Raw genomic sequence first — 26,518 nt, 5'->3', positions numbered from 1 at the left:
CTCAATTTGTCTGATTAGCCTGTACTATTAGCCTTTTCTCATTACAGGATCAACTGGATGGCCCAGAGTAATTCATTTTAACACTGTGGTGTTTTCCTTCTTTGTGGTTTCAAATCAATATAGATGATCCTTCCAATAAGTATTCTAATCTTCAAATTTCTGTAGGTCTTTTCCTCCACGACCTGTTCCATTGCTTTATACCACCCACTACTTCCTATACTGGACAATAGACTTGTTTATTACCACAACTTGCTACATCACCAGATTCTAAATTTCCAACATCCAACTTCCCACCATTATCTATTTTTAATTAGAATCTTGTCCCCAAAGGTAATCTCTGACATTATAAAGACCAATAAGCCTGCAGCATTATTTACTATAGCTAAGATATGGAACCAACCCAGATGCCCCTCAGTAAGTGAATGGATCAAAAAAATGTGGTATATATACACAATGGAATTCTATGCCTCCATCAGAAAGAATGACATTGCCCCATTTGTTAGGAAATGGAAAAACTTGGAAAAAATTATATTAAGTGAAGTAAGCCAGGCCCAAGGAAACATAGGTCCCAGGGTTTCCCTTATTTGCAATATCTAGTATATGTCTGAGTCAAACAGAAAAGGTCAGATAAGGTGATGTTAGGGAAATGAACCCTAAGATATGTATTCAAATTTTTTTCTTTCATGTGATTGTTTCTAACACATTTATAAGATTATTTCTTTGTTGCTTTGTATGTCCTTCCCCCACAGTATAACCCCTGCTTTCACTGTATTTGATGTCTGTATAATTTGTGGAGCGGAAGGGGTAAAACAAATCGTTTAAATAGGGATACAGGTGGACCCATTGCAACAATGAGATGTACAAGTTGTTATGTCAAAAATGAACTTCACAACTTTGGGAGGGGGGAGCAGCGAGAGGGGAGGATGGGAAGGGATGGGAAGGGGAAACAAAGGAGGAGGCTACAATGCTTGATAAGAAATGTACTTATTATCTTGCCCATGTAATTGTAACCCCTCTGTACAGTATTTTCACAATAAAAAAAACCAATAAGCCATTGCCAAACACCTTTTCATTTTTTCTTTACCTTATCTAAAATCCTCAGATGCTTTTTATCCAACTTAATTGTATACACCTTAATCTTCATGTTCAATTATTTTCTAGCAGTGTTGGGAATGAAACCCAGGACTTCATGCTAGGTGCATACTCTGTAACTGAATTGCATCAAAAATCCCTTCATGTTCAATAATTATAATAAATTCTCTTGTATTTGTGCTCATTTCATCATGTTCCAGAATATGGTACACACTCCTAGTTAAACCATAACCTCCATTAAATCCAACTGTCCATCTATAATACAATTTTACTTCACATCTAATCCATCACCATATATGTCTTCAGGATGTATCCTGAATATAATTGATTTTAGTTATCTTCACCATCAACAACCTTTTCCATATCACCATCATTTCTCTCTAGATTATTACAATAGCCTCCTAACTGTTTTCTTTGCTCTAGCTCTCTAGAATCACTTGCCCAGGCAGTAGCCATAATAAACTTGAAAGTGTCATCACATCACTCTTTTGCTCAAAACATTCCACCACTTCTATGATGGGAGAGAAAGTCCTCACAATGATGGACCAAGGCTTACCAACAAAGCATTTATATTGAACACACATTGTGGTCCCTTAGTATTGATAGTAGATTAGTTTCATGGTTCTCTGTGTGTGCCAAAAACTACAGATGTTCAACTCCATTTATATACAATGATGTAGCATCTGCATATAATACCTTTCTTTATGTTTTAAGTAATCTCTAGATTACTTATAGCATCTAATACAATGTAAGGGCCATAGAAATAGTTGTACCCTATTTAAGGAATAGTGTCAAGAAAAAGTATACATTCTCGGGGCTGGGAAGGTAGCTCAGTGGTAGAGCGCTTGCCTTTCATGCCTGAGGCCCTGGGTTCGATTCCTCAGCACCACATAAGCAAAAAGAAAAAAAGCTGAAAGTGGACTGTGGCTCAAGTGGTAGAGCGCTAGCCTTGAGCTGAAGAGCTGAGGGACAGTGCTCAGGCCCAGAGTTCAGGCCCCACGACCGGACCCCAAAAAAAAAAAGAAAAAGTATACATTCTAGTACAGGTGCAGCTTTTTCTAAAATATTTTGTATCTGCAGTCGCTGGTATTTGCTTTGCAAAACAAATGAATTGAACCATTTATCAGATGAAAAAATACTTCTGAAGAAAAGAACCATTATAAAACTAGTCTATTCAGTCAGGCATGGTGGTACCTACCTGTAATTTCAGCTACTCAGGAGGCAGAGGTACTACTCATCCTTAAAGATGTGGGCAGGGGGGGGCGGGGGGGGAGGAGAGGAAGCTCACTTGAGGAAAAAGTCCATCAGAAATCATTTAAGTGTCTATTTCTATGAATTTCCAGCTGAGCTCCATGTCGGAAATTCCATTATGGTTTTCACAGCACATCTTTTCCTGACAGCAAGGTATGAGCTTCCTAAGCTCCATGTCAATTGCTTTATAGAATTATTGCCTACTTTTCTGGAACATTCACTAGGATTCTCTAGAGTGAACTTCATCTCTGCTCTTGTATGGTCTGTAAATTAATTCCTATCAAATTAAATGGACTCTTATCCAGGTACAGAAACAAAGAGACAGCAGAAACTTCCTCTTATATATATGTGATAAAAATACACATTCTATATTTATAGATACTTTCTGCAAGAAAGAAGACATTAAGACACTATTAATTGTACTCATCCTTTGGAAAGAGGATAGCATGTAAGTACTCAGGATGAAAAAAAAAACAAATTTCCTCTTCACTTCTGTACATTTTAGGAATTTAAAATCGTTTCATTATGTTCTTATTTGTTAACATTTTATTCACAAACATTTATTGATCACCTAACATGGGCAAGGTGCCCACTTGAACTCAACCAACAGATGACTCAGCAGAAAATGTAATTTTGTGTATTTCAACAATCAAAGTTGCTTTATGTTTATGGATAGTGGAATCCACTGACAAGAAGGAAGAAAACTCAGGAGATATCTCAGCTCACAAAGTCCAAACAACAAACTTCTCAATGCAGTTGAACAAACGTAGACAATTTTGATGTTAGTGAACCTTTCTCTAGTTCTACTGAATGTGGACTCCTGGCTTGAAATTCTTCATAAACCTTATATGGGGAGTTAAGATAATTGCTAGTCTGTGTGGACCTCAGGCTGTCTTCTTTTCTAGGCTGGCACTCTACCATTTGAGCCAGGCCTTCTGCATTAGCTTCTTTAAAAGTGAATTAAGAAGAGTTAAAAAAAATCCTGCTTCTACAATGAGACAGTAAGCTTTCTTGATTCTTTTGCAATCAAAACCTGCTGATGAACCCACTTCTGCTGTATGGGGGTTTTAACCTACTATAGATTCCCAACACACAGCTGAATTTGTATCTTTTTTGCTCCCATAGAAGGATAAAGATAGTGGACAGAAAGTGAGAGTCACATTTCATTATGACTTGTCCCATTCAATCCACACACAGTTCTTTCATGAGCCCAAAAATCATACTTCTGAATTTATCAGAAGTTGTTTGTGCTTCCTTGAATGTGTAACCTAGCAACCTGAGATCCTCTCCCCTCTGCTAGAACCTAGCCTTCAGCTTCCCACCAAGGAAAAGAAAAGGAAAAACAGCATTTATTCTTATACTATCTCTAGAGAAATTCTGAAAATGTAAATTTTTTTGCCTTGGCATATTCAGTGACCTCATTCAATTCACTGAACAATAATATTAGAGAAGAAAAGATAGCATTCCACTGGTAAAAGACAAAATATTATTCAAATAGAAGATATTGCACTGAAAAATGAAGAGAGAGCATCAGATCCTCTTGGTAGTATTTAAATCAAATTTGAGCAGTGAATAATTGGATTCTTGTGAAAAGAGAAAACAAAGCTGATGGTCCCATTCCCAACTATCTCCCTGGAGTGACAGATAACACTGGTGGAATAAATAAACTAAGCAAACTATAAAAAAGTAATATTAGAGAATAACATTCATTGAGCTCTGGATCAAATGCTTTAAATGTATTCATTCACTGAATACTCATCATTCAACTCTCGGAGATGGCAAGATTACTACTATTGTTCAGATGAGGAAACACCGAGAGTTTGAGTAACTTGCCAAGGAACTTAAGTCATTTGCTATACATGGCAAACCAGGATTTAAACCAAAATAAGTAGTAATTGTAAGGAGACTAATACACTTTATTATATCTGAGGTTGAAGATCTCATTCATGCTAGGTAAGTGTTCTACCACTGAATTCATCTCATGTCTGAGTCAGCCCTCTACTAATTATTAGGCAACTGTGCCTCTTCTAATTTTCATATTAAAAAGAAATTTTTCCACAAGTAAGAAATAGAGAAGTCTATTTTAACCTTGTTTATTGTGAGTTTTCCAAGGTAAGATTTTGGCTAGCTAGTTTTTATTTCACAGTGGTATGGAAAATTGCTACATATATGTAAGAAAATTGCTACTTATATGTAAGAAAAATTAGTAAAAACAGATTTTTGTTGTTCACATAGTTAAAGAACTTGTACATTATATAATTTTATGAACTGGCAGCCAAAAATTAATGTGTTATCTCTAGAATTAAGTAAAAGTGGTCAACTCTTCACTATCATTTTAAAATTAATGTGCTATCTCTAGAATTAAGTAAAAGTTCGTCAAGTCTTCAATATCATTGCCTAAAAAACAAGTCTCAGAAATTTCATTGATTTCTACAGTCAATTTTCATATTTTGTTCTCTTTTATCTTCCTATGGTTCATAGAAAATGTACTTCATAGCTTAAAAGACTGAAAAGTAATGTCAACAATAAGTAGAGTTTGGGCTGGGAAGGTGGCTCAGTGGTCGAGTGCTCACCTTGCATGCATGAAGCCCTAGATTCAATTCCTCAGTACCACATAAACAGAAAAAGCCCAAAGTGGTGCTATAGCTCAAGTGGTAGAGGCTAGCCTTGATCTGAAGAGCTGAGGGACAGCACCCAAGTCCAGAATTCAGGTTCCACGACTGACAAAAAAAAAGAAAACAGTAAGTAGAGTTTAACCTTTATTGTAATTTTTATAAGTATAGGTTGTCCACAGTATACAGCAGAATTCATGACTAAGATTTAGTAGTAAGAAGGGGCCAGAGATGATAACTTCCCCATAAAAAAATCTAGAATATCATAGCACATAGTAATCATACAATGATAATTGCCAATGTTTAACATTTTTGTGTGCCAGAATTGTATTTTAATTTTATGTGCATTATTTCTAAACTTTATAAAAATAGAAAGGGATGGTTATTAAAGGTTTTCCAAAGATGAAAAAATGAAGGAAAAAATATTAAGCAGTGCGCCCAAAACTACAAACCTAATAAATACCAGAGCTGGGAAATGATACTACTATATTTCATATCATAATAGGTTCTGGCTGATAGACTTACTATATACAGAAAAAGAAAAGAATATTGGAAGCTTTAAGAAAGAAGATCCAAGTCATATATAAAGGCAAGCCTATCAAAATAACAGATGATTTCTCAACAGAAACTAAAAGCCAAGAAGTTATAGAATGATATATTTTATGTCCTGAAATAAAATAACTGCCAGCCTGAATTACTGCATCTAGCAAAGTTACCCTTCATAATTGAAGGGGAAGTTAAAAAAGAAACTTCCCATGGTATACAGAAACTAATGCAATTTATGACAAGTAAGTCAGCACTGCAGAAGATACCTAAAAGAATTCTATGTATAGGAAAGGAAAATAGATTCCCCTGTTAGAATATGGAAAAGAATAAATCTCACTAGAGAAGGAGATAAACAAAGGAGGGTTATGAAACAATCAAGTGTAAATATAACAGAATAATGGGAAATATTACACATCTATCAAGAACAACTTTGAATGCCAATGCACTTGATTCCCCATACAAAAAAACACAAGGTCACTATTTGATTAAAACAAATAAGCCGCAACTATTTCTTGCTTACATGAAATTCACCTCACTGGCAAAGATAAACATAGACTAAACACAGACTTAAAATGAAAGGATGGGAAAAGATATTTCAAGCCAATAGAGCCTAAAGGCAAGAAGGACAGTCATACTCATATCTGAAAAGCAGACAGCTACTTTATACTGATAAAGGGAACAATCCATCAAGAGTTTAAACATATACACACGAGACATTTGTATGCTTTATTTCATAAAAACAAACCGTACTAAACATAAAAGCACTACTACCCCAAGATTATAATAGTGGGTGATTTCAATATTTTGGTTTTACCAGTATATGGATTATCTAGACCACTCCCCCCACAAAATAAAAATCAACAATGAAACTTCAGAATTAAATAACACTATACATAAAATGGACTTAATAGACCAAAATGAATCAAAAATAGAAATCAACAGCAAATGTATAAACACCTGGAGCCTAAACAATAAACTTTGTTTTTCTTGGTGCTGGTCCTAGGGCTTGAACTCAGGGCCTGGGCACTGTCCCTGAGCTCATTTTGCTCAGGGCTAATGCTCTACCACTTGAGCTACTGCTCTACTAGAAAAGAAGAAGAGAATTCAGTCAAGAATCCAATGTATGGCCTACAAAATTAAGAAGAGGGCAGGAGGAATAAAGTGGATAGAGGAGAAATGGAAGAGAAAGTTGAAAGGAATGATATTGCTCAAGATATATTGTATTCATAAACTGCTTTTTAAATGGCAACTCTTTTGTACAACTACTTAAAGGGCAAGTCCTGGTGGTTTGAACTCAGGGTCTGGACACTGTCCTTGAGCTTTTGTGCCTAAGGTTAGAGTTCTGCCACTTAAACCACAGCTCCACTTTCTGGTGGTTAATTATAAATAAGGTTCTCACAGACGTTCCTGCCAAGGCTGGCTTATAGACCACAATACTCAGATCCCAACCTCTTGAGTAGTTAGGATTACTGGAGTGAGCCATGTGACATACTTGACAGCCAGATTCGGTTGCCAACTGGGTTGCACATGGGCTGGTTTGGGCTCTCGGGTCCCGCCTTCCCCAGCCCCAGTCTTGTTGTTCTTTAGGGAACTTTACTTGGATGTAGATACTGGCTACCTGGAGAGATGAATATGCTAGTGCTAGATATCTCAGCCAGGCAGACTACCTAACCTGGTGCACTGCCTGATGCTCAAGATCTGTGCATGAGGAGGAGCCCAGCAGAGACAACTGACATGATCATTCAGGTCATGTAGGTCAACAGTCCTGGGAGTTATACACAGACACAGGCCAGTGTTTGAGCATAGCTCACTGCTTAACACTGACTACTTAACATTGGCATTTGGCCAAGCCAGACCAGACCAGATCACCTGACCTCCTTAACTCACACTCAGGCAACCTGCCATCTTTGGAAAATGCAAAGCAGTCTTTCTCACAGCTCCATACCCACTCCAACCTGCAAAGTCTAAAACTGCAGTGGCAAACCTGCAGAAGAAAATGCTTACTCACGGTCAGAGTGCATGTCCAAAACAAACCAGGATGTCTGTCTTTTGATTGGTAAGTCAGATTGTGATGGAAAACATCACAAAACTACTCAGCAGGCCCTATGTCTTTTGGTGCACAGGAGTCTCCAGGCTCATAGAGCAAGGAATGGTCTGGTGAGGGCTGTCTAGTCAGAGGAGAAATTCTTGGAACTTGCTCTGGGTACAGCAGTAACTGTCCTTCACTTTGACACATGAAGATATTGTCTGCCTGGCACCCTCCTGAATGGTCAATGGGTTGACTTGTTCATGAGATGTGAGAGATACTTTCATTGTTTCAGTCACAGGAATGGGATGTCCTGAAAACAACTGGGTAATCAAATGTAGCTCTGCTTCCATCTGCCACCTGCCACCTGTCCCAGAGCAGGGGGAGTGGAATTGGTGAACTCAGGCCAGATATCCTGCTGCTTGCTGGCCATGGGGAGAGGTAACCTTACCACTGTATCCGTGTGATCAATGTTGGTGGATCGTGCCACTGCTATCAGCTGAGCCACCTCCTTGGTTCAATCCCGTGTTCCCTGCTGCCAATATCTCAACTCACTGAAAAGCCTCCAGCACACACAAAAAGATTTTGAGTTCAAAGACCAAGGCAGGCAAACTTACTGTCCTTTCTCTGCAGGTTCCTTCCCTGCTTTTTGCCAACTGAAACCCAGTAATTTGGCTATGGTTGTACCAACAATAGACTCTAGGTTCTTTCTAGGACTACTGGCCTACCAGCCCTGAGGCTTCTCATGTAACAAGAGCTGCCTTCATCTATACTACATCTTATTTTCTCCCAAGACATTGTGCTGTAGCTCAAGGCAGCCAAGTGGGTAGTGGGTGGGAAAGAGTTGGGTCTTAGCCTCTGTCTAACCTGATCCCTGAGCTGCCCATAACTCTGTATGATATTTCTGGTAGGTAAGCTGACAAAGTTGACGATTGGATCCTGGATCTTGAGCCAACTCTATTCTTCCTTTCCCATGTGGTAACAGATGAGGTTTGTGTATTTGCATGCTCATGCAGCACGAGATCCTTCTGAAGACAATGACAGAGAGGAGGACATGCTAGCTCTCCAGAGAAAGGATTGGGACAGATGATGGAAAAGAGGGACAGGGACATTCTGTTGGAGCTGTGGAGGGCAGCCTGAGCAATAGCTTGGAGTAGAGAATACAGAGCATTGGGCTGAAGGTGATGGTTGGGAAGTTCTGGATGGACTCTTGTGACAGAAGATACGGACTCTAATGTACTATATTCAAGTTTTCTCTATACCAATGCCTCAGTCCACAGCCTTTGTGGATTCTCTGAGCTGACAATCAGAAGCTAAGTGACAGGTCAGGAGCCTGGGTCTCTAGAGACATTTTATAAGCTTCTTATGAACAAACTATGGGACAGACACATTTTGTGGCACCAAAACTGAGATTTTTTTTCTCTCTTTGTGCAAGATGTGGTACTATACATCTCACTATAATCCCAGTATTTAGAAGGCAGAAGCTGAAAGAATATAAGCCCTAGCCCAGCCTGAGCTATGTTAAGAGACCATGTTTCCTGAAACAAAAAAAATCAGAGCTAGAGGTACAGCTCAAGTGATAAAGAAATAGCTAGAAAGTACAAGGTCCCAAGTTCAAACCTCACTCCACCAAAACTAATAAATAAAGATTTTCTCAGCTGGGAGCTGGGAGCTCATGCCTGTAATCCTAGCTACTCAGAAGGCTGATATCTGAGTATCTCAGTTCTAAGCCATCCCAGGCAGCAAAATTGGTCAGCCTCTTATATCCAAATAATCACTGGAAGTGGAGCTATGGCTCAAAATGGTAGAGCACTATCCTTGAGCAAAAGAGCTCAGGGATAGCATCCAGGTCCTGAGTTCAAGCCCTGTGACTGACAAAGAGGTTGTCTCTCCTCATTAAAAAGGGTAGAAGGATTCAAAACATTCCTAAAAACAAATGAACATGAAAACATACCAGAATGTATGAGACAAAATGAAAGTAGTTCTAAAAGAAGTTTATAGCTCTACATGCCTATATCTAAAAAATTAGAGATTTCAAATAAATTATCTGACAATACACCTAGAGATCTTAAAAAAGACAAGTCAATCCCAAAATTGAAAGATATAATAAAAATCATAGCTTAAATTAACAAAATGAACATTAAAAGAAAATGCAAAGCATCATTGAAACAAAGAGTTTGTTCAAAAGCATTAATAAGATGGACAAATTCTTAATCAAAATGACTAAAGAAAGAGAACAGCAAAAGTCATAAAATGAAAGACCACAATAATGACATTATGACAGACAGCATTGAAATCCAGAAGACTTTCATGAAATATTTTTCAAAGCCTATACCCCAACAAACTGGAAAATCCGGAAGAAGCAAGTGAATTTCTAGATATGTGTGGTCTACCAAAATTGAATCAAGAAATACAAATAAACTAAGCAAACATTAACAACAATAAGCAATGAGATTTAAGATGCAGCAAAATCTCTCCCCAAAAGAAAAGCTTGGGACTGGATGGATTCACAACTGAATTCTATCAGATCTTTAAAGAAGAACTAAGATAAATGATCTTCAAACTATTCCAACAAAATACAAAGGGAAGAACCATTTCCAAATTCATTCTCTTAAGCCAGTATTACCAGATAAAGATACAAGTAAAAAAAAGCTATAGGTTAACTTGCTTGTTGAATGGACATGTAAAAATTTTCAATAGAATACTTATAAAGTGAATTCAACACTACTATAAAAAGATCATATATACACCATAATCAAGTTGGCTTTATTGCAGAAATGCAAGAGTGGTTCAAACTGATACATCTAATAGAGTACTGCACAGAAATAGAAGCAAGAACAAGAACAGCAATCATTTCAATGGTGAAATGGGTGAAAAAAGAAACCTTTGACATAATTTCACAGCGCTTAAAAAGTCCTAAAACAACACTAATACAAGGTTTATCCTTCAACATAATAAGGCTCTCTTGCTCTCTCTGTATATATATATATATATATATATATATATATATATATATATACACACATACATATGCACACGCATATCTGATCTATAGGCAACATTATACACTGTGTGGGGAAAAACTAAAACATTTTTTTAAAATCAGGAATTAAACAGGGTATTCTTATGCTAGGTGGAAGTGAAACAAGCTATTCCCACAAAAACAAGTACTGTGATGCTCTTTCCAAGTTTTGGAAGCTAGTAGAGGGGAAATAAAATGAGGTCAAGTAAGTAAAAGGGGAGTAAGTAGGGCAGCGGAAGGGGAAGTGAAAACTGAGGGGAAGGAAAAGAGTAATAGAGGAAGTGACTATGATCTAACTACATTACATGCATATATGGAAGTATCATAATGAAACTCATTACTATGTACAATTTAATATGTACAATAAATAAAATACTAATTAATTAAGGGAAAAATTCTAATTAATTAATGGGAAATAAAATGGGGTCAGTCATAGGCATTTTGGGGCCTCTCATTATTTCTATAGTAGATTATTTCTTAAAAGATATTCTAATTTTTAGGACTTTTGTTTACTTATTTGTTCACTTCAATAATAGTATATGGGAAATCAACAATCCAGACTTGAAAATGTAGAAACAAAGCAAATGTAAAGATTTTGGTTTGTTTATAATTACTCTCTATTTCCCCTTGGTCCCTTTATTCACTGGTAAGTAGGAATAAAATTAACTAAATCCCAAATGTCTTAAACCTTAGGGTTTTCTTAGATAAATTCAGATAATCAGAAATCTAAATGGTCTTCACGTTCTGAGAGTAGGGTGTGGCTTTGCTGAGGAAGGGACCGGAAGGAGTTAGAATACCTGGGTATCAGGTACTCAGCTTCCTCTTGTCTGCTGGATAGTGATCTTTCTTCAGCTGCTACTTCATCTAGAACCTGAAATCTGTTGCTGGTATAATTCAAGATCTAGAACCTATTTGCTTGACCAGGAGCCATAAACCAGGACCATAAATCAGCTTCATATCAGATTTGCCTGACTACTTAGGTTGCTTAGTTGATTTCATCAATTTTGGACACAACCATTGTTTATATATATATATATATATATATATATATATATATATATATATATATACATATATTCTGACATTTCCCAACTCTTTCTGATCAGATACTCTCAGTACTATTCTCTTCTGCATCTGCAATGCCTAGCATAAACACCTGAACATAATAGATGCTTAATAAATACATGTTAAATGAAGGAACAAATGAATGGGTAGATGGGCTCAGAATCCTACACGGACAGATCCTAATGATATAAATACTAATGCTTGGCTTGGGAGTTGCAATAGCAAGTGAAAGACAAGGTTGAGAAGAAAGGCCGAGGGTTACCAAAACCCAAATAAATAACTCACTCTGAAATAATACTTTCTGCTCCTTTATTGGTACCGCAATCTGGGAGAATATAGGCCAAAAGCTCTTCCCTGGAACCTTTTTATCAGCTCCTGCAAGATCTAGGATATAGAACTCTGCTAAGATCCGTGCAGCCACTTCCCCTCAATTGTAGTGTATTATATTTCTGCTCTGTTTTATTCTAGAAAAGTGGCTCATAACAGGTTAAAAATACACCAATGTGTCCACAATTTCAGCAGAACAGATGACTCACAGTAGAAATCACATGAAGGGAAATGATTATAAGTCAGCTGCACACTTATTGGTTGCAGAATAATTTAAAGAACTAACCTGTCAAATTCAATGAAGACAATGGTGGAATCTTTTCCATATGTGATCCATAATCATGTGAAGAATTGATTTGCCAGTCTCCTTAGGGATGTGACTGATATTGCCATGTTGTGCTGAAATAGCAGAGAAATTATATAATAGTCAAGTGGAATTCTTTTTGACATCAATGTGGGCACAAGAGGAGAGCTGAGACTCTTCTTTCTCTATGCTCACATTCAAACTTCTCATCACAGTGTGTCAGAGGTGGTAAAGAAGGAAATGCTCTGAACTGTATGTAGCCACTCCACAAATTATTGCCAGAGCTTCTTCCCCGACTACTAATGAGGAAGTGAGAAGTGCCACTAAAGAAGGATAAACACTCACCCGATGGGATAAGTTGTATCTAGCCAATTAAATCTAAGTTCTCTCTTCCTGAAGGATGTCTGAATGGAGACTCCTTGTATGATAGACATGAACTAAAGATGCAGCTGCAGGATGTGGACAAAGTAGAGATAGAAACAGCTTTATAGAATTAGATTGCTCCTTGCCTCTATCATCAAGGGTTGAATATGTCAACATGAAATCTTTCATGTGGGCAGTGACCATCAACATACTGTTCATTTAACCAATACTGGTTAAATTAAATCAAGGATATACAAAAATAGTAGGTTATATTTTAGAGAAAGTGGGAAATGTGTATCAAAACAACCAGTATGAAAATACTTGGCTGCTAAAGGCTATCTACAAATTCAATGTGATACCAATCAATATTCCAACCTCATTCTTCAATGAAATTGAAGAAGCAACCCAAAAATCCATATGGAGCAAGAAAAATATGTTACCCCAAATAGTAACAATAATCCTTAACAGAAAGAATAGTGCTGGAGGAATATCAATACCAAATTTCAAACTCTACTACAAAGCCATAGTAATCAAAATAGCTTGGTACTGACACAAGAATAGACCTGAGACCAATGGAATAGAACTGAAGACAAAAAAATGAACCCACAGACCTATAACCACCTAATCTTCGATAGGGGAGCTAAAATAATACAATGGAAGAAAGACAGCCTCTTCAGTAAATGGTGATGGCAAAATTGGCTAAACACTGTCAGAAAACTAAGTCTAGATCCTTATATATCACCCTGTACCAGAATCAACTCCAAATGGATCAAAGACCTTGGAGTCAAAGCAGACACCATGAAAAAAATTAAAGGAAGGAATAGCAGAAACTCTAGGGCTCCTTGGCACAGGCCGAAATTTTCTGAATAAAGACCCAGAAACACAACAAATCAAAGAAAGGTTGGACAAATGGGATTGCATGAAACTGCAGAGCTTCTGCATGGAAAGCCCACAGATTGGGAGAAGATCTTCACTAGCCGTACAATGGACAAGGGTCTCATATCTAAAATATACTTAGAACTCAAAAAATTAAATCCTCCAACAACAAATCCTCAAAGAAACAACTGCCCAATAAATAAGTGGGCTAAAGACTTAAAGAAAAACTTCTCTGAAAAAGAAAATAAAATGGTCAATAGACACATGCAGAAATGCTCAACTTCTTTAGTCATAAAAGAAATGCAGCTCAAAACAACATTGAGATAACACCTCACCCCAGTTAGAATGGCTATAATCAAGAAATCTAATAACAACAGACGCTAGAGGGGATGTGGCCAAAAAGAAACCTATTGCATTGTTGGTGGGAGTGTAAACTTGTTCAGCTACTTTGGAAAGCAGTTTAGAGGTTCCTCCAAAGACTCCACATAGAGCTCCCTTCTGACCCAGCAATCCCACTTTTGGGCATTTAGCCAAATGATCACAAACAAGACCATACTACAGCTACCAGCACAACTATGTTTATTTCAGCATTATTTACCATAGCTAAGATATGGAACCAACCCAGATGCCCCTCAGTAGATGAATGGGTCAAGAACATGTGATCTATATCTATATCTGTATCTATATTTATCTCTATATCTATAGAGATAAATATCTCTAGAGATATATATCTATATCTATAGATACAAATATAGATATAATGGAATTCTATGCCTCCATCAGGAAGAATGACCCCACCCCATTTGTTAGGAAATGGAAAGACTTGAAAAAAATTATACTAAGTGAATTAAGCCAGGCCCAAAGAAACATAGGTCCCATGGTTTCCCTTATTTGCAATAACCAATATATGTCTAGGACAAGCAGAAAAGCTCAAAAGCTATGTACATACGATCATATAAGTTGATGCTAAGCAAAATGAACCCCAAGATAGAGACACAAGTAGTTTTTATCTTTCTTACTGTTGTTTTTAATGTATTTATAATGTACCATATTTTTTTGTTTCTTTTGTATGTTCTTCCCCCATGGTATAACCCCTGTTTTCACTGTAGTTGATTCCAGTGCCCCGCATCCTGTATATACACTTTTCTAATTTGAGGAGGGGAAGGGAAGTAACAAAATGCTGAAATAAGGATACAGGTTGAACTATTGTAACATTGAGATGTACAAGACACTATGTTGAAGGTGAACTTTACAACTTGGAGGGGGGTGGTTGTGGAGGTGGGAGGGAAGGGATAGTGGGGGAAAAACAAAGGAGGGGATAACAATGCTTGATAGGAAATGTACTCATTACCTTACTCATGTAACTGTAACCCCTCCGTCCAGTATTTTTACAATAAAAACATATACAAAAAAAGAAAATACTTGGTTGCTAATGAAAATTTAAAAATTCTAATAAACTGGAAAGATATTTAACAAATTCTGTGACCTTCTTAATAACATAAAATAGGGTGTACTTAAGCTGATGGTCTGCTTTAGCTGCTAGATCACAATAAAATGGCAAGGTCGAATGTACAGCGTATAAATCAAGAGCGTTTAGAAACTAGTCGTGACCAATGAAAAAATCTGTGTAAGAAAATGAATAGAAAAAGTGCACTTATTTTGTTTCATGGAGTTTGAAAGTATACTGAGAATTGAGATTAAAAGATAGCATGGTCCATAAAGTTCATTAGAACTATTAGCATAAACATAGATATACATTTATACTATACATTATAATTTCTAAATCTTCACATTACTGGATATGTGTAAATAATCATAACTCCTGCAAAGGGAAGTACAATGGACAGTATAAGGAATAGGTAAAACTATATTAAACTACCTACTAGTTTTGGTCTTAGTACCTCTTGGTCCCTCCCTGGTTGCTGATGACTGCCATGAAAGTGGCAAGTTCAAATCGTATGTATTGATGAGAAAGGTGAGGTATTTATTTATTTATATTTATTTATTTATTTTTGTAGGGTCTGAACTCTGGGCCTGGGCACTGTCCCTCAGCTCTTCAGCTCAAGGCCAGTGCTCTACCATTTGAGCCATAGCGCCACTTCCAGCTTTTTGCTTATGTGGTGCTGAGGAATCGAACCCAGGGCTTCAGGCATGCAAGGTAAGCACTCTACCACTGAGCCACCTTCCCAGCCCCAGGTGAGGTATTTAATAGAGGTCAAAACACTTTAGTGATAATCTGCACAAATATAAAAATGAAGTTACTTTTATAATGAATAATTAAAATCTTTATGTGTTTTAGCCCTTGAAGCAAACTTTAAAATTAATACCAAACTGCTGACATAGAAAATATTTTTTGTTTATGAAGATTTAACATATTTATTGGTTCAGTGGTCTAATGGGATATGAAGCAAAGGATAATACTACCAGTAAAACTCATTCTTCCTTCAATAATTAGAACAGTTTGAAGCTCTAGAGATTAACATTCTTTTCAAGCATTCAATTTGTTGGAGAGATGGTCCAAAGAAAAATAAGTTAACAAACTCATGATTACCCTGCTTACCAAGAACCAGGGTAACAATTAACAAAAATGCCCTCTTTCAAGTTGTTTTTAAGGTATTTCATCAGTTAGTTTTTCTCGCTCATTTATTATTATCACCATTTCTAATTTACGTTAAAATGGAGGCTCAGTGCTGAAGAGAGTGAGACTTTTAGTGTGGCTAGCTAGACTAGCAAGAGCACACTGAAAGTTAGATATAGGCAAGGCTGTGAACAACCTTCTTTTTCCACATTCCATTAGTTTCTTTTCATTGTTGGTACACTCTTACCACATCGTCCTCACATTCAAATGACAAATTAAAAATGTTTTCAGTAAATAGATGTTAGCATTCTAATTCTAGTACTTGATGTTCCTTGTCTCATTAAATATATAACTTTGAAAAATAGGTTGAACAAACTGCTACACAATTTTATGGGAAACCCTTATTTCATGGTGCAGAAAGCTTTATGGTGTAGATTATTTTCACCAAAATTGTTGAAGCAGGAAGGATTTAGCTGTGCACAATTGGGAATGTAGTCTAAGCAGAGAAACTAGCCTGAGAAAGACAAGACAGCAACAGGCTAGTGCATCCAGGGAAACAAGTCAATCTAATTTGAACTTACGATATGAGAAAGAGGAAGTCATGGATGGTTAGACTCAGGGTGTTAAATCAACTTGTAGAATTCAAGAGGTGATAAACTAGAAGTTAGAAGGAAGAATTAGGTTAAATTTCAACTCTGCATTTATTGGCTCAATTAATCCTCACAGTAATTCAATGAGTTAGGGATACATATCTCCATTTAAAAAAAATAAGAGAAAGCTAAGGTTCATAATGGTTAATAACTTGTGAATATAAGCTGTCTGGATATAAAAGAGACAAGACTGAAACTTAGACACCACAGCACATGCTCCTTCAGTTCTGCTATATTGTCACATTTAACCATGAACATCTTGCCATACTGGCTGTGATGTTTCTTAACAAACTATCACATTCTTTGCAAACATTATACAATCAGTAAATGTTAGCTGAATCAAAGAATTAATACCTAGAAACCAAATGTCATGGTAGGAAAGATGCCAGAGCTGAAGACTATTCTACTGAATAAAGAAAGTCCTCTCGGGGAGGTGGCTAGTAGTCCAATGGTATTTGAAGTAAATATTATTACCAGCAAAATATATTCTTTTTTTCTTTTTCTTTATTTAATTTTTAGTTGGTTGTGGGGCCTGAACTCCAGGCCTGGGGCTATCTCTCAGCTCTTCAGCTCAAGGCTAGCATTCTACCACTTGAGCCACAGCACCACATTGACTTTATATGCTTATGTAGTGCTGAGGAATCAAACCCAGGGCCTCATGCATGCAAGGCAAGCACTCTACCACTGAGCCATCTTCCCAGCCCCATATTCTTTCTTTAATAATTAAAACATTTTGAAACTCACACCTTCAGATAGCTGAGTTGATTATAAATTTAAAGAGCATTTAATGAATGCTTTGACTGCAGGCTGAGCATAGGGTACTTTGTCTTAGGACACCCAAAGGTGTCATGGCCCCCCCTGAGGCCATCATAGGAAGTAGTCTCTCACAATTGTTTGCTTAGGATAGCACAGATAATCCAAACCTTCCCTTTCTCTTTTCAAAAACTGAGTTCCCACACATTGACATTTTCATTTCATCAGGATGAAATAATCATCACAAATGACCCTATCCATTTTCTGCAAGTTCACAAGAAAATGTGATGAGAGAGAAGAAAAACACAATTGAAATTTCCTTAAAAGAATCATGCTACAGTCTCTCATGGTATATCTTCTGAGATCAGAGGATCAATGACCTCTGCAATTTATTTGGAGCTTGTGACTTGAAAACTGATGATAAGAGGCATTGTTTGCTGTTTTGCTCCACATGTTAAAAGTGTAACAATAGGCAAATCTGTCAGAATGGCATAAACAAAGTCATAACATGCTTTTTTTTTGTTTTGGTTCTGCAGACTGTATTCTACAAAACCAGTCACCAGGGACACCTGGAAGGGAAGAATACATAGCACACAGCACCCATTATCAGGAATTAGTAGCTACTCTTTGATTTATTTTTAAATTGCACATTATTTGCTAGCTTCAGAGATGAGGGACAATGTTTAAGGCCATTCCAATACTCAAACACCAAACTACAGTCAGGAAAGGAGATACTGTGCCTATAACTTGTGATGCAATTACAGCTCTCCTTTTAATCAATGCTGATAGGGCTTGAGAATTATAATCCTAGAAAATAACAGTGCAAATAAAAATTTTAAATTCAATGAGGTCATCAGTACTCACAAAACAGAGCTAATGGTTAAATTTATTTTAAATTACTCAGATCACCATTTTGGAGTACTATGTGCATGACACTATGATAGGCTGCATATTATAAGTCCAACCACAAAAGCATACTTGGGGGCTGAGACCAGTGAATATGGCAGAAGCACACAAAGGGAAAGGCAATATGGAGGTACCAGTGATGTGCTATAAGAAAAAAAAACATAGCCGCCTGTCCATTAAAGCTAAATAAAGATGGCTTTATGGTGAAAGTTTTCTTTAAGTGGGGCCTTGAAGGTTTGGGAATATTTTACTAAGTGGAAAACAGAGGAAATTAATTAAAAGCTGAAAGAATCCACTCAGGCTGCAAGCAAACAAAAATGCATGGTTCATGTGCATTTGTGTTATGGTGAAAGAGGTATCTAGCAAGGTCACTGGCATATGATTATGAAGAATTGGCAATTTATATACCATATGCAATAGATTTTTCTGTGACTATGTAAATGTCCTATATCTGTATTTTTCCAATATGGTACTCCTTAGGCACAGATAGCTACTGAACACCTGAAATATGGCTAGTTCAACAAAGAAACTAAAATTTTAATTTTATTTTAATTTAGTTACATGTAAATAGCCACAGGTGGCTAATGGGTATCATATAGGACAATGGAGGCAATGGTAATCATTCCAACTTGTACATAGGAGGGTAACATGATTAAACAACAACTTTTGGTTCATTTGGAGAAGAGATTCTTTTTTCAATCACTGCTATGTAGTTCCACTAGATCTTTAGTTTTATGATCTCACATAGTTAGAAAGAAGAGTTAAAGTTCATCGTATTGCAGAAGAATCATTAATAGAAGAAACATGGTCAAATATACTAGATAAAAACAGCAGCAGATGGTAGATTCTGGTAAATTAAAAAAATTAACATACCAACATGAATGGCTTGTGTGACTTAAAAACAATTCTTGGCTGGAAAAATTACATCTTTCTCATTCTAGGTTGATGAGTATATGTAAAACTCATACATTGTTCATGAAACGTAGTAAAGACATAAAAATAAGCAATGGAAACTCAAAGGGATATGCTGGTTGAACCACATTTGTGTGCTTTAGAAAGTTCAGGCTTTTAGACTTAGGCAATTGTTATTTGTCAGTAGTGATAAAAAAAAAACCCTCCAATGTGTTATTGGCATTCTGTGAAAACAAATTTTAAAAATAAATTCATGATGTTTTATTTTCTCTGGAGTTTCTGCCAGACTCCTAAAAGCTTTCACTTCTAAGTATATGACAGAATACTTTCTTAAATCAATATGAAAATGCTTCTTCTTTGTATTTTACTTGAGGCTTCGAAACTTAGAGAGCCCTTGGAATTCAAGTTGTTCCCATTAAAAAAAATCTTTAGCAGCCAAGTTAGGTTGACTGGATGACTAAACAAAAGACAATATTTGGTGGAGTTATTGATTTCCTAGAGCAGGTGAAATAGTTATGTAGAAGAACATTGAAATGCTAAAGCATCGATTCCAAAGTTTATCTTGAAGCAGATGGAAATTTTCCTCTTCTGCTTACCCAAGACTTTTCCCAATATGCTAACCTGCAGGTTAACCTTGAAGCTCAAGTGTTTTCCATTGTATCCATAATGGTGGATACAAACCAGCGGTGTGGTCAGAAAGCAGCAGGGAAAACCAATTATGAATCAGAGCCCCATCAGAGCAAGTTCTCCTTCTCGTTCCTCCAGGTTGCAAAAAGTTCCTTACTGTGGAGCTACTTTTTTAGTAAATTTTGTAAACTACTTGAGGCCAATTAACTGTCACTATCCTATGCTCAGGTCAAAACCCATGAAGTCATCCTTGATGTTTTTCCTATGCATCTTGCACAATAAAAAAATCCTATTTATTATCTATGAAGCTAGAATCTAACCAGTTCTCATCTCAGCATCTCTGCTGGAGCATCCTAGCCCATGCCCTCGTCATCTCTCCTATCACAATTGCCTCCCACTGATCTCCCTGCTCCACTTTTGCTCTCTTACCTGTTTCTAAACCAGAAGATAATCTTTTTAAATTTTTAAAATTTATTGTAAGGGTGATGGACAGGAGGCTACAGTTATATAAGTTAGATAATGAGTACCTTTCTTTTTCAACACTGCTACCCTCTCCCTCATTTCTCCCACTTACCGCTTACCACTCTCCTTCCCACCAAGTTGCAAGTTCATTTTCGACACACTGTCTAGTGAGTGTCATTGTTGCATTAGTTCTAGACAATCTTCTTAGAAGGTAAATCAGGTCATGTTAGTCTGCCTCCAATTTCTTCACCAATTTTCTGTTTAGAACTTACAATGGGTCCTAAAGTCCTAAGTGAATGAATGGCCTTATTCTTTGCTATTCTTCTACCAAGCATATTCCAGATACACCAACAACTTACCTTTTGCCAGAACATGTCAGAACATCTTCTACCTTATAATAGTTGAACTGAATGTCCAAATCTTTGCTAGAATCTCATTTTCTCAGTCTTTCACTTGCCATCATATTTAATTCTTCCTTCCTTCCTTCCTCCCCCACCCTTCCTTCCTCCCTTCCTTGCTTTCCTAGGAGTTTGAACTCAAGGCCTTGTGCTTGCCATTGTATAGCTTGTATGGATGGTATAATACCACTGAGCCATTTTTTACTGTTTTTTTTCATATGGTCTCATTTATCTCCTACATATGCATCTGAGCTTTGATCTGCCTACTTCTAGAAATCATTATTGGGATAACAGGTATGACCATCACATCCAGCTTCCCTCTGTGCATCTAGAATCTCACAGACTTTCCATCCTAGGTTAGTCTGGCACCACAGTCTTCCTATTCTCAGCTTCCTTGTAGCTAGGATTACAGACATGAACTACAAGCACTCAGCTCTGTTTTTTCCCCTTTTCTGTAGCATTTATCACTTTCTAACAGATATTTTTGTTATATCTGTTGTTTTTTTTCCTCCTTCTCCTGGCATGTGCTGCAGAAATGCATTTATAAACTATTATATTTTTGAACATTATAAAGACATTGCTCACCACTTAAAGATACCCCTATAATACAAATTAGGAATTTCTATAAGCAGTATTAGTTCAAGTCATCATGTTTTTAAAAGGTTTTAAATTGTAAAAGGTTTCAACGTATTTGTTTTTAAGAATATTAGAGTGTTCGCTTTTTCTTGCTAGAAGGCCTTTCTCGATTTCTTTAGCCAAGCCATAAACATTCTATACACACAAAGACAGAAATTTCATTCATGTATTTTAGGTCAAGTATTGTCCAAAGCACTAAGAATATAATGATTTCTAGGACGTGGTCTCTGCTTGTGAGGAGCTCAGCACTGGTGGGAAAAAAGAGAATAAGCTGTAAACCAGTTATTACCTCCATACAGTCTAATGTTTATAGCAGCAATTCGATTCTAAATGTAACAATAAAGACAGAGCAGATGGCCATGAATTGCACATTCATTTTGACATCTGCTTACTAAATAATAAAATCATATGGAACAGTTAGGAGGGCATGGAACTTAAGGAGATAGTCTTGGGTGTGAATCCCATACTTCCCACACTTTCATTTTTAAAATAAAAAACTTCTTATTGAAGTATGGTATATATACATAAAAGTACTTTTGCTATTTGTATAGCTGAATGAGTTTTCACAAAATGAGCATATCTGAGCAGCCTGTCCTCAAATCAAGGAACAGAATGTAACCAGTATCCCCAAATTCTACTAGAGCTCCCTCTCTGCCACTTAGCTACCCTGTGAGTGGCTACTGGCCTGTTTTTAAGTTTTGTGTAAATAGAATCATAGGGTCATGCCCTTCCGGTATTTGTGAGGCTTGTTCATACTGTAATGTATTGATTCTCATTGCTTATGGAATTACATGTTGTTTACATGTTTACATGTTATTTACATGTTTACAATTTGTTTATGTATTCTATTCTTGGTGAAGATTTGAGTAGTTTGGGACTGTTTCAAATAATGCTTCGATAACTGATCTAGTGTATATCTTTTGGTGAATATACATATGCATGTGTTCAACTTTAGTAAGTTATTTGCTAACAGTTTTTCAGTGTGATTGTACAAATTAACATTTCTCCAAGAGTGCAGTGAATTCTGACTGCTCCATAGCCTACAAACTTTGGTATTGGCTGTCTTTTTTTTCAAGTTAATCATTCTGGTGGGCATATAGTGGTATCACCTTGTGATGTTAGTTTTATCTTTTTCTAATGACTAATGAAGGCATTACCTTTCACTTGTTGATTGGACATTTGAATTGGGATTGGGATATCATCTTTTGTGAAGGGCCTTCATCAGTCTTTTGTTCATTTTTCTATTGGATTATTGTTTCCATATTGATTTATAGAAGTTCTTTATGTATTGGGATCCTTTATTTATTATATGCATTGAAAATATTTTTCCAAATAATAAAATGAGTGTCTTTTCATTCTCTTAATTGCATGTTTTGAAGAACAGTTTTTACTCTTAACGTAGTCAAATTAATCATTATTTCTTTACATTATTAACATCTTTAATGTCCTGTTGAGTAAATTTTTATTTCCTGGGCACAGAGCTTTATTGGTTTATCATTTACATTTATATTGAATCTCATTTGGAACGATTTTTCTATATCTGGGTTAATTACTCTTTACAAGCGTGATTCTGAGACTCAGCTCCATTTTATTTTTTATCCAAAAGAGGGAACCAGTGACTACTTCAAGTTACTATTAAAGGAATGTTTGAGACAAGCTGGTAAGGTACTTTTATATTAGCCTCACAATGTGTAAGACGTTACACTGTACACAGTAACAGATGTAAAGCTAAATTCCTGAGAGCTAATTAAAGGCCACAGAATGTGAAATAGTTTTTCTATCAGACAAAATAGAATGAATAGTATAATAAAGCCATAAACAAAAAATGTGATCCTAGAAAAGTAGCAAGAGAACAGACAACAGAGGAAGAAAAAATATGAAAAAAAATGACCAACATTACAAGGAAATGATTAAGTAGGATTTAGCAGGGGAGATGATAATTAAGTTTCTTTGGAATTGTTGTAATATGAAATGTTTATATATTAAAACTAGAATTAAGAATTAAGCATCACTTATTAGAGAGAATATTGCAAAACTGGAAATCCTATCCATTCACTAAGTGGTTCATTATATTATATCATTGTAAATGGATCAGAACCATTCTGGAAATTTAGTTAACTTCCACACAATATTGTTTACATTTTATCCAACAATCTCACTTTTGGAAGTTTATTCCAAATTAATTAATTAAACATGTCCAGAAAAAACATTCCGATTTTATACCAGAATTGCTTATAGCATAATAGGAGAAACAACCAAAATTTGCAACTATGGGAGAAAACTGGTTACACTGTTTATGTCAAACTTTTCAATGAAATCTTATAAAGTCATTAAAAAAGATAACTATATAGAGCATAGGAATGTGTATAATTAAAATCAATACAGTGTGTATGGAAAGCTATATATCTGAGGGAAAGACTGGAAAAAATAATGAAAATACAAATCATGTTTTGAGAGTGGTAAAAACATTGAAACCCTAATTTTAAAACTTTCTATTAAGTGCTTTTTAAATCATATACATGTTTGTGTGACTAGTGTACATTTGGGTCCCTAACATAAGTCTTTCATCTACTTCTGCCATGTTTTTGAAATATATCTGTCTATTCTTTTTTTTAATTTTTTTTATTGTGAAAATACCGTACAGAGGGGTTACAATTACATGGGCAAGGTAATGAGTACATTGTTGCCTCCTCCTTTGTTTCCCCTCCCCATCCTTTCCCATCTCTTAATGTAAGTTTATCTCTCCCTACTAAACGTTTCTTGAGTCTTATTCTTGACATTCTCAACAAAAACGTGGGTCTGGAACAGAGACCATGTTTCATTAAAAACCCTAACTATTGAGTAGATAGAAAACACAGGGCTTTTCCAAATCAGAGCTATTTTTACATTGAATAGTAATTATTTAATTTGGAAATTTTCTCAGTCCTTCCAGAAATTATGACAACTTTCAATCTCTTAATCTCCAACTCAAGAATTATTAGTGGTCTTTGAGATCCAGAATCTAAGTATCTGAATGGAGTAGGGTGAAGAAACAGAGGATGAGGAAGTTTCTCTTTTATTGAAGAATTATAATATACAATATTGTTCCAGCTTGCATTTATCATGTTAGTGTGTATAGTACGCACTTACTATGAATAAATAAATAAATGCCCCATAAAGATTTCTGGAAAGGAATACTTGTAAATTAAAAGCATTGTTAAGAAAATATGCACAAACATATCAAAGGAAGGTCTTACATACTTAGTATTTTTCTATGCAAATAAAAATTTCTGAATTTCCCACAAATATAAATGATCCAGGGTCTCACTAAACCCAGCGTGAAAAATAAACTATACACTTGTGGGGTAGGGGAGTCAGGAAGGAAAAAACTGGGAGAAAATGAGGGAAGAGGTGACACTGTTCAAAAAGAAATGTACTTTTTACCTGACTTATGAAACTGCAACCCCTCTGTATCTTACCTTTACAACAAAACATAAATAAAAAAATGATCCCGTGGGTTATAGACCAGTGAAGGAAAATGACTATTTATGACATGTATATTGTTTTATGTTTCCATGAGAGAAATTCAACATTCAAAAGTTCAATAATTAGAAATGCTCTGCTGACTATACAATGTTTTGAACCATGCAAGGGATTTCAAACAGAACTTGGGAAAACAAAACCAAACAAACAGAAAATCCACTGAAGTAAGCTTGTTGCTCTATAGTTATGTTGCTTGTATTTTAAACAAAACATTTGCACTCAATTTTTAAAATACATGCTGAAAAATGGAAAGGAAGAAAAATGGGAAAGAAGAATGTAAAACCCCTCAGAAAACAGCTAAAGTTCCACTGAAAAAATTACTGCAGGCCTTGTGAACTTGACAGGCATTTTTGTGGTGATATTTAGAGTATACATATATATATAGAGAGAGAGATTAAAGTATATAAATATATAAAAAGTATGCATATAAAATATATATAAAGTATATATATATAAGTATATAATATATATATAAAGACACAGTTCTGCAATTCAGCTGATGTTTCATATTAGCATAACCTTGAAAGTGGATTTTCTGAGTCTCTGTTGGTGGTGAGAATAATATATTTTTTATAGATTGTTTAAAAAATACAGGATAGGCTTAAATAAGCAACATGGTATACTTTACGTAAAGAGCTTAGCACAATGCCTGACTCATAAAAACATTCAGTGGATGTTATGGTCAAATTTGTCATTGCATTATTACTTCCAACCAGACAAGTGATGGATCCCATTAGACTTCCATGGAGGAAACAGGATCTGAACCATGAGAAATATTTTGTATTCTGTTACTAAAGCCTTCTGTACTTAAATGAGCCACAGTTAAAGTATAGATGGCATAAAGGTCTTTTAGAAGTTGATGAGGGTATAAGCTTGGCATCTAGCTACTGCTTAAGGTTTGGGGGCTACTCTTCTGGATACACAGCCCTCAACCTTCTCTCTGTAGTTAGAAAGAATGGCCCCAATGCACACACATTTGAATGAGTGTCATTGAGAAGACCTGGCCTGTGTGTCAGCAGTAAGGTTCCCTTAGGAATGACTCAGGGAAATGCTATCACCAGAACCTCCTTTATAAGGATGTCTGGTTTTTTGTAAGTCTCAGTTGTCATCTAGTAGTTAACCTTGCTCCCACTTCGTCTGCTACTTTTTCTGCCACTCCTACACAACAGATCTGGACCCTCTTCCCTCTTGCTTCAGATCAGAAATGTTACTTGATTTTATTGATCACGTTCATTAGTCACTGGTAAGTTTTTGCTTTGTCATTTTTTAAAATATTTCCATTGCTTATCTGCCCTTTACTTTTTCAGTAGTTGATGTTGTTTATACATTCTTATCTGCTTATTGACCATCAGCATTTCTTAAAGATTTCCAGCAGAACGTAAGCAATTTGGCTGTAGGGGTCATGTGCATATTAATCACTTACATATCTCAGAACCCTCCCCCATCTCCTAGAATGTGATCAAAAGAGAAATTTTGATCAATTTTTCCTTAGTGGCCTGCATTAGTGCATTTTCAAAACTTTCTCAAAAACTGAACCACAAAAAGTTGTACCCATACCCATAAAATTTGAGTTCTATTCGTAGTAAATGT

The sequence above is a fragment of the Dipodomys ordii genome, unplaced genomic scaffold (genome assembly GCF_000151885.1).
Source record: "Dipodomys ordii isolate 6190 unplaced genomic scaffold, Dord_2.0 Scaffold228, whole genome shotgun sequence".
In the NCBI taxonomy this organism is placed as follows: domain Eukaryota; kingdom Metazoa; phylum Chordata; class Mammalia; order Rodentia; family Heteromyidae; genus Dipodomys; species Dipodomys ordii.
This window is presented reverse-complemented; position numbering follows the sequence as displayed.